General features: G+C 43.4%; 1 long non-coding RNA gene across 9 annotated transcripts in view; it reads left to right on the top strand.

The window, feature by feature from the left end:
* The window catches only part of LOC144681001 (uncharacterized), a 585,681-nt gene that overhangs the window by 462,224 nt on the left and 109,827 nt on the right, over positions 1 to 13,630 (top strand). For all 9 annotated transcript variants that reach the window (XR_013576664.1, XR_013576666.1, XR_013576663.1 and 6 more), the window contains exon 7: positions 449 to 510. This is a non-coding gene — a long non-coding RNA (uncharacterized LOC144681001). The remainder of the gene's footprint in view (positions 1 to 448; positions 511 to 13,630) is intronic.

Below are 13,630 nucleotides of genomic sequence, written 5' to 3'. Positions count from 1 at the left end.
CTCAATATCTCCCATATAGTACCTGATGGAGAGAGTGTTTAATACTAACATTGGATAGAACAGACTTTCATTTATACAGCACTATCATGTCATCCTAGCATTTTATGTCAAATGGATGCTTAAAGTAGGTGACTGATTGCAATGCTCAGCAATGACAATGTCTCACTTCAATAAATGCAAAATTCATCCCTCCCGAAATAAAGCATGCTTCCCTCCATCCTCTCCACATTTATTGATAATGAGAAAATCAATTACATTGAAAGCTACGGAGAATTTAATATTGTCGGAATGGCATTCTGTCTTCCTTACCTCCCTTTCTATTACCAGTATATTTGACTACCTTTGCAAATGATAGGTAATTAATGTTGCCAGATTAAAGTGACGAGACATTGAACACTGTTCCCACAAGTTTTCTAGGCTGACACCCACTTCCAAACCACTTTTACAGATTTTCCAAGGATGAATCAAGAAGGTCTGAATGAAAGACATGAGATTGGTTGATGCACACAGGTAAGACAAATGGTCAGCAGGGCTACTAGAAAGCTCTTAAAATTGATGCAATGGATTCAGTACTTTGAGACCTGTGCATATCAGGTATGTGGTTAATTTCTGATGCAAATGTGGCTTGGTACTTGCTCTAAACATTGATAATTCAGAACTAGGAGATTGCAGTTGAAATATATTCTGTAGAATTAGGTCTGAATACAGGGTCTGTGGCTAGGAAGTGGTTGTGCTGCTCGAATTCGAGCACTCCTAGAATAGGGTTCTATTTGATCTGGAAATTAGCCTGTATGAAACATTGTAAATCAGGTTTCCACTTTCCAGGCACTGAAGCTGTTTAGTTTGCAAAATGTTTTCAATGTTGATCAGGTCTGACTATTGCCAGCAGTGAGATTTAATGGTAATTGCAAAAGTTGTTGAAATTAACAGAACTGGTTTTTTTTTGTGAATCCCCTACACAAATGGGCTTTTGTCACAGAAACAGCACATCTCTTTATGCTAATAGATCTTTGCTGTCACAGGTGAAGTGAGAGTTTGTCCAAAGTAACGGCTGTCTTTTTTTGTATTGTATTGGAGTGGTTTTATTAGAATGGAAACAACAACAGTTGTTAATGAAGTGGCAATGGGGAGAAAGGGATTTGAAAAGGATCAAGCTTATTTATTGCTACTGTTGCATCTGTTAGAATTTCCATAGTTGTTTTCTAGACAAAAGTGAATAAAAGTCATTTTAGATGCGTGTTGTCTTAGATACATCTCTTCACAATGGTCTATTGAACCTCATGTGCCTGTTGGCCAGGATTACAGGTGCCGAAGGTAAACAATGAACTGTACTGAATGAGCCGTCTAGACTGTTAGCTGGTGAATAGTGTTCGTGGACTGCACATCTTTCACTGTGATGAATATCTGAGACTTGCATAGTGTTTACTGGATATGTATTTACTCATGAGCTTGGAGCAACTGGTAGGACTGGTATGGTGACTAACACATCATGAACACATTTTATCCTGGGTGTGGTTCGTAGGTATTACTGTAATTAACCCTCTCACTGACACAACCTGTATTTTTGTTTGTATGAATCAGGTGGATGAAAAAAATTGCCTCATTTGCAACACAGGTTCCCCTTCCTTGCACAGGCTTGTACCCACTGCCTCACCCGTCTTTAACAGTCTACAGCTTAAGACGGTGATTAGGGTGAAATGGCCATTACAGCCCACAACACACTGGTTGAAATTATTTGTGAGTGTTAGCCTTGCTTCATTGGCACTGTTTTTGCATCTGAAAAGGAAGGTTTTTGGGTGAAGCCTCACTCCACAGATTTGCGCCCATTGTCTAGGCTGACGCTCCAATGCAACACTCCAATGTTTCCAGTAGCAGGAGCGTCAGTAGTCAGAGGTTACGGGCTTAAGATAATTGTCAAAAGATGAGGAGAAGTTTTGTTTACGCAGCAAGTTGTTATGATCTGCATTGGAAGCAAATTCAGTAGTAACTTACAAAAGGGAATTGGGAATATACTTGAAAGGGAATAATTGCAGGACTGCGGGGAAAACAAAGGAGTGGGACTAATGAGGTAGCTCTTTTAATGAGCTGACACAGGCTTGATGGACTGAATTGCCTTCTTCTATATGCTATATGATTGTATGATTCTAGTGAGGGCAGCGAGTACTGCATTATTACAGGAGCCATCTTTCAGATGAGACATTAAACCACAGCCCTGTTTTCTTGGCCAGGTGAATGTCAAAGAATGCATGGTTCATAGAAAAGCAAGGGAGTTATCCTGGTGTCCTGACCCAACATTTATCCCTGCTATTAAGTAACTAAAACAGATAATCTTGTCATTTATCTCGTTGCTGTGTGGGAACTTGCTGTGCTCAAATTGGTTGCCACATTTATCAATGGAAGAATGACTACACTTCAAAATGAGTTAATTCACTGTGCAGTGCTTTGGAACATCCTGAGGATCTGAAACATGCTGTGCAAATGTGAGTTCTTTCTTTACTCACTGGTATGGAACTGCTGGGTATGTGAGGGTTGGAAGTGGTCAGTCCTGCAGAACTAAGCTACCTGCTTCGTTGCTTCGTAATGCAGTTAGAGCAGCAGAATTGGAGTATTACTCAGCATCTTCATCTTAAGGTGCAAATTGTGTGTGAATGTCCTAATATAGCATAGGTATAGTGTTCACCCTAGGTGATATTAATGTTTGTAAAGCTAAGAGTGGGACCATGTTCTGTCCATGGAGGAATGCCATTTCATTTCCTCTCTCTGTAAATTGAGTGTCAACACACTTTTTCAATAAACAAAATGCAGTAAAAATGATGCGGTTGAGGCTTAACAAAACATGCCCTCTTAATAAAAACAGCATTCAAAGGTAACATTGCTAGACTCACTAGATGGTTGAATGGAGGGGGAAAAGATGGCATTTGTATCTAGTGCCTTCTAAAGGAAAATGGGTATGGCCAGGACCTCTCTGACATTGCAACCTTCAGAAGAGGTGAGGAGGGTAGAGTCGTAGTGGAAAATTAATGAGCAACCACTACTCTGAGAGTCTCTCAGGACTCCAGCTCTTACAAGAGTACACCACTCTCCCCATTTGTCTATCTTCCTGCCACTTCAAATCAATATGTGTTGGAGGTCAAAGATCTGGGACAGTGAGAATCTGGCTCTGTGTGTTTAGAACTCCTGAAAGTGCAAGTCTCAAATGCCGTTGGTATTATGGAGGTGCCTCACTTTGTGTTGGGGAGCAGGAGTTTTGGCAGCATGCCTTCAGTGTGAAAGATGGATACTTCACTGAGCCCCAGATGTTCTCTTTCCTCCTGCAGATGGTGAGATAATGTTGTGATACCATTTCATAGGAGCTGTCAGCTCTCCGGGATTAACCCCACTCCCAACAACAATGCCCATGTGATGGGTGATCACAATTGAGACTGTTTCTAACTTGCTGTTACACATCTCTGCTTTCCAGCCAAGCTTGCTGCATATCAGTCAGGAGCATGACTGATTTCTTTTTGCCTCTGTGCCCAGCCCAGCTACACTGAAGCCAATTACTCTGTCCTACTGTGGAATTTGCCTAATTCAACCAAAATCAGGGGCCAAACTTGGGCCTTCTTAATCTGTTTGGTTCAGTAAACACAGCAGGCAGCACCAATGCCTGAGCAGGACAGTTTTTGCTGAAGAAATTCTAAAAGTCTGCAGGCGGGTGGGGTTGGACTATACACGCTGATAGGTCATCAGTAATGGGCTGCAGCGGTTCAAGAAGGCAGCTCACCACCACCTTCTCAAGGGCCATTAGGGATGGGCAATAAATGCTGGCCTGGCCAGCAACACCCACATCCCATGAAAGAATTTTTAAAGATGATAAATGGTTACCAAGGGGAGATTTACTGTGCATACTGGTGCCATTTTTAAAAACTGTTTGATCATTTCGTGATTGTTGTTCAATTTTGTGTAACTATGGCCACATTTGATGCCTAAGTTACTTCTGTATAGTGGCTAGACCCTGAAGTATAACTATAAAAACAAAAAGCTAAAAGCTACTGCGGATGCTGGAAATCCAAAACAAAACAAAAACAGAATTACCTGGAAAAACTCAGCAAGTCTGGCAGCATCGGCGGAGAAGAAATCAGTCAACGTTTCGAGCCCTCATGGCCCTTCGGCAGAACTGAAGCATAGTTTCAACAAGGGAGAAATATAAATTGGTTTAAGGTGGGTGGGGGGGGGCGGGGGAAGAGACACATTGAGGGTGTGGTGTGAGCAGATAATGATCAAAAGATGTCACAGACAAAAGAGTCAAAGAGGTGTTGAAGGTGGTGGTCTTTGTCTGAGAAAAGTGCTAATTAAGAATGGAAGGCAGGATACTCAAGGTACAGCTCTAGTGGGGGTGGGGTGGAAAGACTAAAGGTTTTAGTTTTAGATTTAAAAATAATGGAAATAGGTGGGGAAAGAAGAATCTATATAAATTATTGAAAAAAAAAGCGGGTGGGGGGGGGAAAAGAAACGGGGTGGGGATGGGGGGAGGGGGAGTTTAAGATCTAAAGTTGTTGAATTCAATATTCAGCCCAGAGGGCTGTAAAGTGCCTAGTCGGAAGATGAGGTGCTGTTCCTCCAGTTTGCGTTGGGCTTCACTGGAACAATGCAGCAAGCCAAGGACAGACATGTTGGCAAGAGAACAGGGTGGAGTGTTAAAATGGCAAGCGACAGGGAGGTTTGGGTCTTTCTTGCGGACAGACCGCAGGTGTTCCGCAAAACGGTCGCCCAGTTTGCGTTTGGTCTCTCCAATGTAGAGGAGACCGCATTGGGAGCAACGAATGCAGTAGACTAAGTTAGGGGAAATGCAAGTGAAATGCTGCTTCACTTGAAAGGAGTGTTTGGGCCCTTGGACGGTGAGGAGAGAGGAAGTGAAGTGGCAGGTGTTGCATCTTCTGCGTGGGCATGGGGAGGTACCATAAGTGGGGGTTGAGGAGTAGGGGGTGATGGAGGAGTGGACCAGGGTGTCCCGGAGGGAACGATCCCTACGGAATGCCGTCAAGGGGGGTGAAGGGAAGATGTGTTTGGTGGTGGCATCATGCTGGAGTTGGCGGAAATGGCGGAGGATGATCCTTTGAATGCGGAGGCTGGTGGGGTGATAAGTGAGGACAAGGGGGACCCTTTCATGTTTCTGGGAAGGAGGAGAAGGCGTGAGGGAGAATGCGCGGGATATGGGCCGGACACGGTTGAGGGCCCTGTCAACGACCGTCATGGTCCATCTCTGACACTTCTCTTCCCTTCCTTGACCTCTCTGTCTCAATTTCTGATGATAGACTGTCCACCAATATCCATTACAAGCCTACCGACTCCCACAGCTACCTCGACTACAGCTCCTCACACCCCGCTTCCTGTAAAGACTCCATCCCATTCTCTCAGTTCCTTCGCCTCCGTCGCATCTGTTCTGATGACGCTACCTTCAAAAACAGCTCCTCTGACATGTCCTCCTTCTTCCTTAACCGAGGTTTTCCATCCACGGTCGTTGACAGGGCCCTCAACCGTGTCCGGCCCATATCCCGCGCATCCTCCCTCACGCCTTCTCCTCCTTCCCAGAAACATGATAGGGTCCCCCTTGTCCTCACTTATCACCCCACCAGCCTCCGCATTCAAAGGATCATCCTCCGCCATTTCCGCCAACTCCAGCATGATGCCACCACCAAACACATCTTCCCTTCACCCCCCTTGACGGCATTCCGTAGGGATCGTTCCCTCCGGGACACCCTGGTCCACTCCTCCATCACCCCCTACTCCTCAACCCCCACTTATGGCACCTCCCCATGCCCACGCAGAAGATGCAACACCTGCCACTTCACTTCCTCTCTCCTCACCGTCCAAGGGCCCAAACACTCCTTTCAAGTGAAGCAGCATTTCACTTGCATTTCCCCTAACTTAGTCTACTGCATTCGTTGCTCCCAATGCGGTCTCCTCTACATTGGAGAGACCAAACGCAAACTGGGCGACCGTTTTGCGGAACACCTGCGGTCTGTCCGCAAGAAAGACCCAAACCTCCCTGTCGCTTGCCATTTTAACACTCCACCCTGTTCTCTTGCCAACATGTCTGTCCTTGGCTTGCTGCATTGTTCCAGTGAAGCCCAACGCAAACTGGAGGAACAGCACCTCATCTTCCGACTAGGCACTTTACAGCCCTCTGGGCTGAATATTGAATTCAACAACTTTAGATCTTAAACTCCCCCTCCCCCCATCCCCACCCCGTTTCTTTTCCCCCCCCCCACCCGCTTTTTTTTTCAATAATTTATATAGATTCTTCTTTCCCCACCTATTTCCATTATTTTTAAATCTAAAACTAAAACCTTTAGTCTTTCCACCCCACCCCCACTAGAGCTGTACTTTGAATATCCTGTTTTCCATTCTTAATTAGCACTTTTCTCAGACAAAGACCACCACCTTCAACACCTCTTTGACTCTTTTGTCTGTGACATCTTTTGATCATTATCTGCTCACACCACACCCTCAATGTGTCTCTTCCCCCGCCCCCCCCCCACCCACCTTAAACCAATTTATATTTCTCCCTTGTTGAAACTATGCTGCAGTTCTGCCGAAGGGCCATGAGGGCTCGAAACGTTGACTGATTTCTTCTCCGCCGATGCTGCCAGACTTGCTGAGTTTTTCCAGGTAATTCTGTTTTTGTTTTGTCCTGAAGTATAACTATTGCATCATTCAGGGAAAGCCTTGTCACTGTCGGTATCACCCTTTGTTAATTGAAATTTGCTGTATTTAAAGCTAGAATTGCCAGACCTGTGCCTTTATTCATTTTTAAGATATTATAGCCTTACTTTAAATTTAAAATGAATGCGAGCTTCAAAAATCACAGCGACAACAGTTCTGAAAACTTGAGTTGATCCAAGCGATGTGAGTCCAACCAAGTAGAGTATTGAAGGAGAGTGTTTTTTTTTTGAGTATTGAAGGAGAGTGTTTGAGAAGGATCATCAAACTCAGTGGATCAGTGACTCTAGAAGGGTTATGGGATTCTGGGGGATGGGGCTGATGTATCACTTTCATAAGAGGGTGTCATTTAGGACTTTGAGCAGGGCTGTAGAGGTGGAAAGCTGATTTCAAACAGGGAGTTAACAGAGGGATAGACATGGATCTGGGAGGCGGAAACATATTTTCACGGACCTTGGAGAGGAAAGGCAGGTTTGGAATGGTAATTAGTGAGGACAGAAGAGTTGAGAATTGATTTGTTGAGAATGGGGGAAACGATGGGGGCTTTGAAAGGTAAGGTTGATGCTGTCGTTTTAAAAACAATGGGATTTAAGGTGCATGAACTTAATATACTTATTTCTGGAACTACTTTAGGCCAGGAAGGTCATGATTTTTACAAGGCTGTTTTTTGAGGGCTGTTGGTTGGAAGAGGAATGGGGATCAGAAAAGCTCCCTGTTCATTCTCACTGTTGCCTTTGGTTCATTTAGTTTTCACCTAAAGCATAGGTTCTGTTTAACATTTCACCCAAAGAGCAAAACCTCTAATAATTTAGCACCCGTCTCAAGTATTAAGATAGAGTAGGGCAGGAACACACAACTTTTGATTCAATGCTATCACTGGTCCTAATTGAAATTATAAAACTGGGTTATTTTATCAAACTAAAGAAGAGGTTTAATCTCGTTCAGCTACTCCAGGATTTGTATGACTTAAATTTTGCATTGGACCATGGCTAACTTCTGAATTATCCACTAATGCTCATTGTATAGGCTCATACCTAAAGAGGTGGAAATTGAATGTCATCAGGAGCTGATGCCTTCAGGAGAGAAGGGGATAAAATTGATCCAAAACCAGAATCTACTGACATTATTTCAGTGTTAAATAATTGGAGCTACACACCATGTTATATTATTCAGCATTACTTTTTTTGCAGAATATAATTTTAGGAAATTATGTGAGATATGGAGAAAAGCACATTTGCTCCAAAAAAAATAGTTCCCAGCCCCTGGAGTATTGGATGCCAAAATTCACTAATCATCACCATAAATAGATGTTTAAAATGTTGGGGTTTGAAATTGAACCATGGTGCCATTGGAACCAGTGCTGTGGAAGCCAGAGACCCTCTGAGTGGTGCACACAGCGCCTCCAGCTGGCTGTGGCACAGCCTGTCTGGTGGCCCATATTGGAAAGGGCTGTAGCATGCATGCGTGCACTGGAGCTTCCCAACTGGCCAGATCGTGACGTCAAACAGCAGTATTGGCTGATTTGATGCACGATCTGCTGTGAGACTGGCATCATTATTAAGTGTGTGATGGTGAGGTGGAGTACCTAAAGGTTAAGGGTGAGTCCTGAGTACCAGGGACTGCTGCTGAGTGATTGACAGGGGTGTGGTATATTGAGTAATGTGAGAGGTTGGTGGAATAGTGGGTAGGAGATGTCATGTGAAGATGCGTTCCCTGCTCATTAATCTCCTTGATCACCTGCTCCCATTCCCTTCAGAGGGTGATCCTTGAGGGCCTCCTGTGGAAACATGGCCTCTCCTCCTGCCTGCCTCTAACACTAAGGGACCTAGGAGCCCTCCCTCTTCCCCGGAGCTCCTACTTGCAGCCAGTGTCAGAATAGGCAGCCAGCAACAGCTTCTTTGCACTGAGTGCAGCAGAGCTCTGAAGAAGAGTCATATGGCTCAAAACATTAGCTCTGTTTGTCTCTCCATAGATGCTGCCAGACCTGCTGACTCTTTCCAGCTCTTTCTGTTTTTATTTCAGATTTCCAGCATCTGCAGTATTTTGCTTTTATCTTAGCCCTTAAAGTTTAATTTAATTACTGTACCAAGAAACTAATAGATTAGATTGAATTTTTCCCAATGGAAGGACAGAGTCCATTTTTATTGTTCAATGTTACTTTGTGCAACAAGTTGTGGACTGAATTTGGACCCTGCTTGTACTGATGGCTCAGCAAGTTAAGGGACTAAGATCAGGAAGGTTCACCATCTGTGTTGATATGATTGAGGTCAGTCCAGGCAGCAGTTGGGCTGCTACAGTTGAATTTAGCTTTCCTCGTTTAGACCAGGAACATTGTTCAGAATTCCAATTCATAGTTTATACCCAGTGATCCCTGTTGGAAGTATATGTATTTTCCATGGGATGGGGATCGCCTGTGATGGCATCCCCAACATCCCCCCTGTGTTTTAGTAGCCCACTGGCCCTTGCTATCAAAGCTTACAAATGAAAGGGGTGCCATTTAGGTAACATATTGCTGTCCATGGAGTTGTACCCCAACAATAAACCAACACCTTCATGAGATATGGGGAGAAGATGGAAGGGACAAGAAAAGCTAGAATTGGCACCTTCTTATTTCATGGAGCTTGGTAGCAAACTTAGGCAACCGACTGCTCCTGTATAGTTCACAAAATGTGAGCTGATTGGAAGCATCACTTCTAGTATCTCTATCATGTGTGTTCTTTCTAGGTAGATTTGTCAGGAGCTCAGTATTTTCTTTTCTGTAATGTGGGGTAGACTTGAAAAAGATGAAGGAAAGTGGAGGTGTTTCCTGTGAAAATAACCAAATGTGTGAGGGATTTCCATTTCTGTGCAGATTTTCTTTTTGAGTGCGGAAGTGAAGGTCAATGTGCAAGACAGTGTATGCGATGGTGATTAGAATAAAATTTGTCTGGTGATGGGTTTGCAGTGCATTATGAAGTTGTGTTCGGCCATCTTCAGTGGGCAGCCAGTCAGAATGCGAGTGTTTTGACGAGTATGATTCAGTATAAATTAGGAAATGACTGCCTCATTGTAAATTCAAAGGGGCTTAGTACAGTCAGTCCGCTTAGTTAAATAGAAACAAATTTTGATGCTTCAGTAGTTTACAACAGTAAATACTTGAGACACACACAGCATGAAATCCCAGATTTAAATTCCAGATCTCAGCCTCAGTGGTGGTAGGGGCGCGAGAATCCACTACTCCTGAAGGTATGATATGATAACAAGTTTGGGTTTAGCTCTAATGCATGCGCACCACATCAACACCCCCATCCTGCCCCCGCGAATGAACACTCACCTTCAAGGCTCACATACAAAGGATGTCTATGTGGATGGCACACCAGATGGTACCCATTGCCAACAGAACTCTATGTGAGCAAAAAGTCAATTGATTCATTGTCGCAACCATTTACGAATCAGAATTTTCACTTCTCAAATATATGTTGGATGGCACAGCTTTTCGGGTATAGACAGGGCGGCATTATGTTACTAATTGCTTTTCCTAAAATCTTTGTGATACTTCCCAATCATTTAATTGCATTCTTGGTCATGTAATTTACTTTTCCATTTTTGTGTACAACCTATTCTGATGTGCTGGTATTTGAGGTGTAAATGCAATGCCAGGAATACAAGTTTATTTTTATGGCATTTAAAAAAATTAATTTACAGGATGTGGGCATCGCTGGCTAGATCAGCATTTATTGTCCATCCTGAGTTGCCCTTGAGAAGGTGGTGGTGAGGTGCCTTTTAGAACTGCTGCAGTCCATGTAGTGTAGGTACATTTAATGGAACATATGCTGTGATTCAGCGAGACTGCAGGCATAGCTCTACATGTTGGTATATGTTGGCTGCAAGAAAATCCTGGAGAAAAATCCTAGAGGCATCAGAAAAAGAAAGGGTGTTTGTTTTTTTTTCATTCCTTAAAAAGGGATGGCTCCAAAATTTCTCCTGTCAATAATTTTAAATAAAAGTTAGTGAGCAGAGAATGGTTCTTGAGGTTGGTGGAGTGGTGGGTAGGAGGACCCCAGCAAATCAAAAAGCAATGGACATTCCTCCCATAGCCAGATTTTGATTGAAAGTTGGCCGTGGGTAATTTTGTTAAATGCTTAAGTTTCATAAATGTCACCAATTGGACTTGTAAAGTAGAGAAAACAGTTTTGCCATACTGGGATAGAGATACAATTAATGTTACTTAATGTAAGAGGTCATAACATTTGTTAATGCTATTCTTGAGGGTTGTTTTTTAATGTTGTGACGTTTTCATTCTTATCACATTTTGGAAACTTGATGCATGAATGAACACACAATCACCTTCTCAAGGGCAATTAGGGACGGATAATAAATAAATGCTGTCCTTGCCAGGAACACGCACATCCCAAGGGTGAATTTACAAAAAGGACCACTCAGATGGTGTCCATCATTTTATATTGCATAGTATGACATATTTGACAAAAAGGAACTGCAGTTAACAAATATGTGATCAACACTTGAAATAGTCAACGGGATAGGGCAGAGGAGCCAATAATCTTTGATTCATTGAAGATGTAGTTAGGTAACATTTTCTGGGCCGATCAGTTAAACTGAAGTGAATGGCCTTTCTCCCCTCTATTTATTTTGTGTTCTTATGTACCCAGAGATCAATGAGAGTTTGGGGTGCTGGAGGTCAGCTTGCTACACACATGAAGCATGCCCACCGCATACCAGGATCACAAAATACAAACTGTCAAAGGAAAACCACAAATTATACTACTTACTCATTTATAGTACATCTCTATATTGCTCATAAATTTCTAAAAGATACAAGTGTTTACATAATTAATGTCATCTTGCGAGTGCCTGTGAGAGGTTACACAAGGAATTAGTGAAGCTGAGTTTTGGAACATTGCTAGTTTAAAATAAAAGTTAAATGGAACAGGCAATTAAAACAGGTAATTCAAGATTTTTTTTTACCCACAGAACCTCTACTTTTCTGTCTCATTATGGTAGTTTAGTATCCAGTATTCAAAGATTAGACAAGCATTAGTTTTGAGATTTGTGCTGTAGAAGTGCATTTTCAATGGGTCAATCATTAAACAGCAATGTTACTAAATGTGCAATGAATGATAATGTGGGTGGCTCAACTACCTCTACCTGTTTAGTCTCCTATAAGGAAGCCTTCTGTGATATTCATGGAACTGTTCACAAGTTTCCACTTGTCCCGATTTCATTAGCTTTGCCGTTTATCCAAAGTAGGATCAGTTACAGAATATGTTTTACTTCCTGTTCATCCCAAAGATACTGGGTGAGATTATATCTTGGAATTCTGTTGACTGATTGTCCAGGCATGTCCTTAATATGATATAGGGAAAACATAGCAAGGCAGGGTAAACATAGCAAGGTGCAAATGCATAGGTAGAGAGTTGCAAAATATCATCTTCCTCTTGGACACCACAATGAAAAGCTTTAAAATAGATAGCATAGCACGGCACAGTTACAAATGACAAGCCCAATATTATTAGAGTGTATGGTTAAATACACAGGGACAAGTCCTACGAATCAATAAGGAAACTCTGTAGAAAAAAACTTTTGGAATTGGATCGGACTCTGGCAGTTGGACCCACAGAGGCAATAACTGGTGGACAAGCTTGGATCATCACAGACCTGGTATTAACAGTGCTTCTACAATGGAGCTAGGTCATAGAGTCATTATGCACAGAAGGAGGACATTTAGTCCATCAAGTCCATGCCAGCTCTCTGTAGAGCAATCTAATTAGTCCTGTTCCCCTGCTCTACCCTCATAGTCCTGCAAATTTATTTCCCTCAAGTGTCTATCCAATTTCCTTTTGAAAGCATTGATCACTTTTGTTTTCACCACCCCTGTAGGCAGCGAGTACCTAGTCATTACCACTCGCTGCGTAAAAACATTCTTCCACACATCCTCTTTGTATTTATTGCCCAAAACATTAAACCTGTGTCCCCCCAGTCCTCGTTCTATCAGCTAATAGGAATAGCTTTTCCTTGTCTACCTTATCTAAACCTGTCATAGGGTTGAATTTTCCTTTCAGGGGCTGGTGGGGACAAACAATATGACCCCCCCAACCCACACACCACCCCCCCCCCCCCCCCCCCCCCCCCCACCCGACTGACACTCAACAAGGCAATAACATGCTGCAGGTGGGGATGTCTCTCCCTCGACAGCTGGCAGCCAAAGCTCAGCAATGGGGCAGCTGGGATTGGAAGGATGCCAACAGAGAAGATCGATGGGTCCCAGATTAGGATCAATCCCAGGCCTTGAGAGCGGGAAGTGATCAAGAGCCTAGGGGGTTGGAGAAGGGGGTGTGGGGATGGGTTTTGAAGGCCATGTGAGGAGAAACAAGGGTGGTGTGGGGGTGGTGGTGAGGTAGGGGACCCCCGATGCATGTAGGGCACCCCCCAAAAGATGCAAACCCCATTTCCTTCCCACTTTTTCTACAAAATTATTTTAAAAACAGCTTTCTGAATCTCACCCACCTTTCCACACTAACCGTTTTATGGCATGGGCAGCATAAAATTTGGGTCAATTGGCTTGTTAACAAGCTCAATTGCTTGTTAATTATTTGTTTTGAAATGGTGGGTGGCCATCTACCATATTATGGGGACCGAGCTGGAGGTGAGCAGGAATGTGGTGGGCTTGTTTTACGTGCCCCCCCACCCCCCCACCTCTCAACAAAAACACGCCCGGCAGGTAGTGTAAAATCCAGCCCATAATCTTGTACCAGATCTCCCCTTAATCTCCTTTCCTCAAAGGAGAACAAACCCAGCTTCTCCCACCTAACCTGGTAGCTAGAATCCCTTATCCTGGAACCATTCTGGTAAACCTCCTCAGGACCCTCTCAAGGATCTTTACATCCTTCCTGAAGTGTTCAGCAAAACTTGCCTTCTTTTGTACTCAGTG

The sequence above is a fragment of the Cetorhinus maximus genome, chromosome 5 (assembly GCF_964194155.1).
Source record: "Cetorhinus maximus chromosome 5, sCetMax3.hap1.1, whole genome shotgun sequence".
In the NCBI taxonomy this organism is placed as follows: Eukaryota; Metazoa; Chordata; class Chondrichthyes; order Lamniformes; family Cetorhinidae; genus Cetorhinus; species Cetorhinus maximus.
Note: the sequence above shows the minus strand (reverse complement) of the source record. Positions and strands in the feature narration are given on the sequence as shown.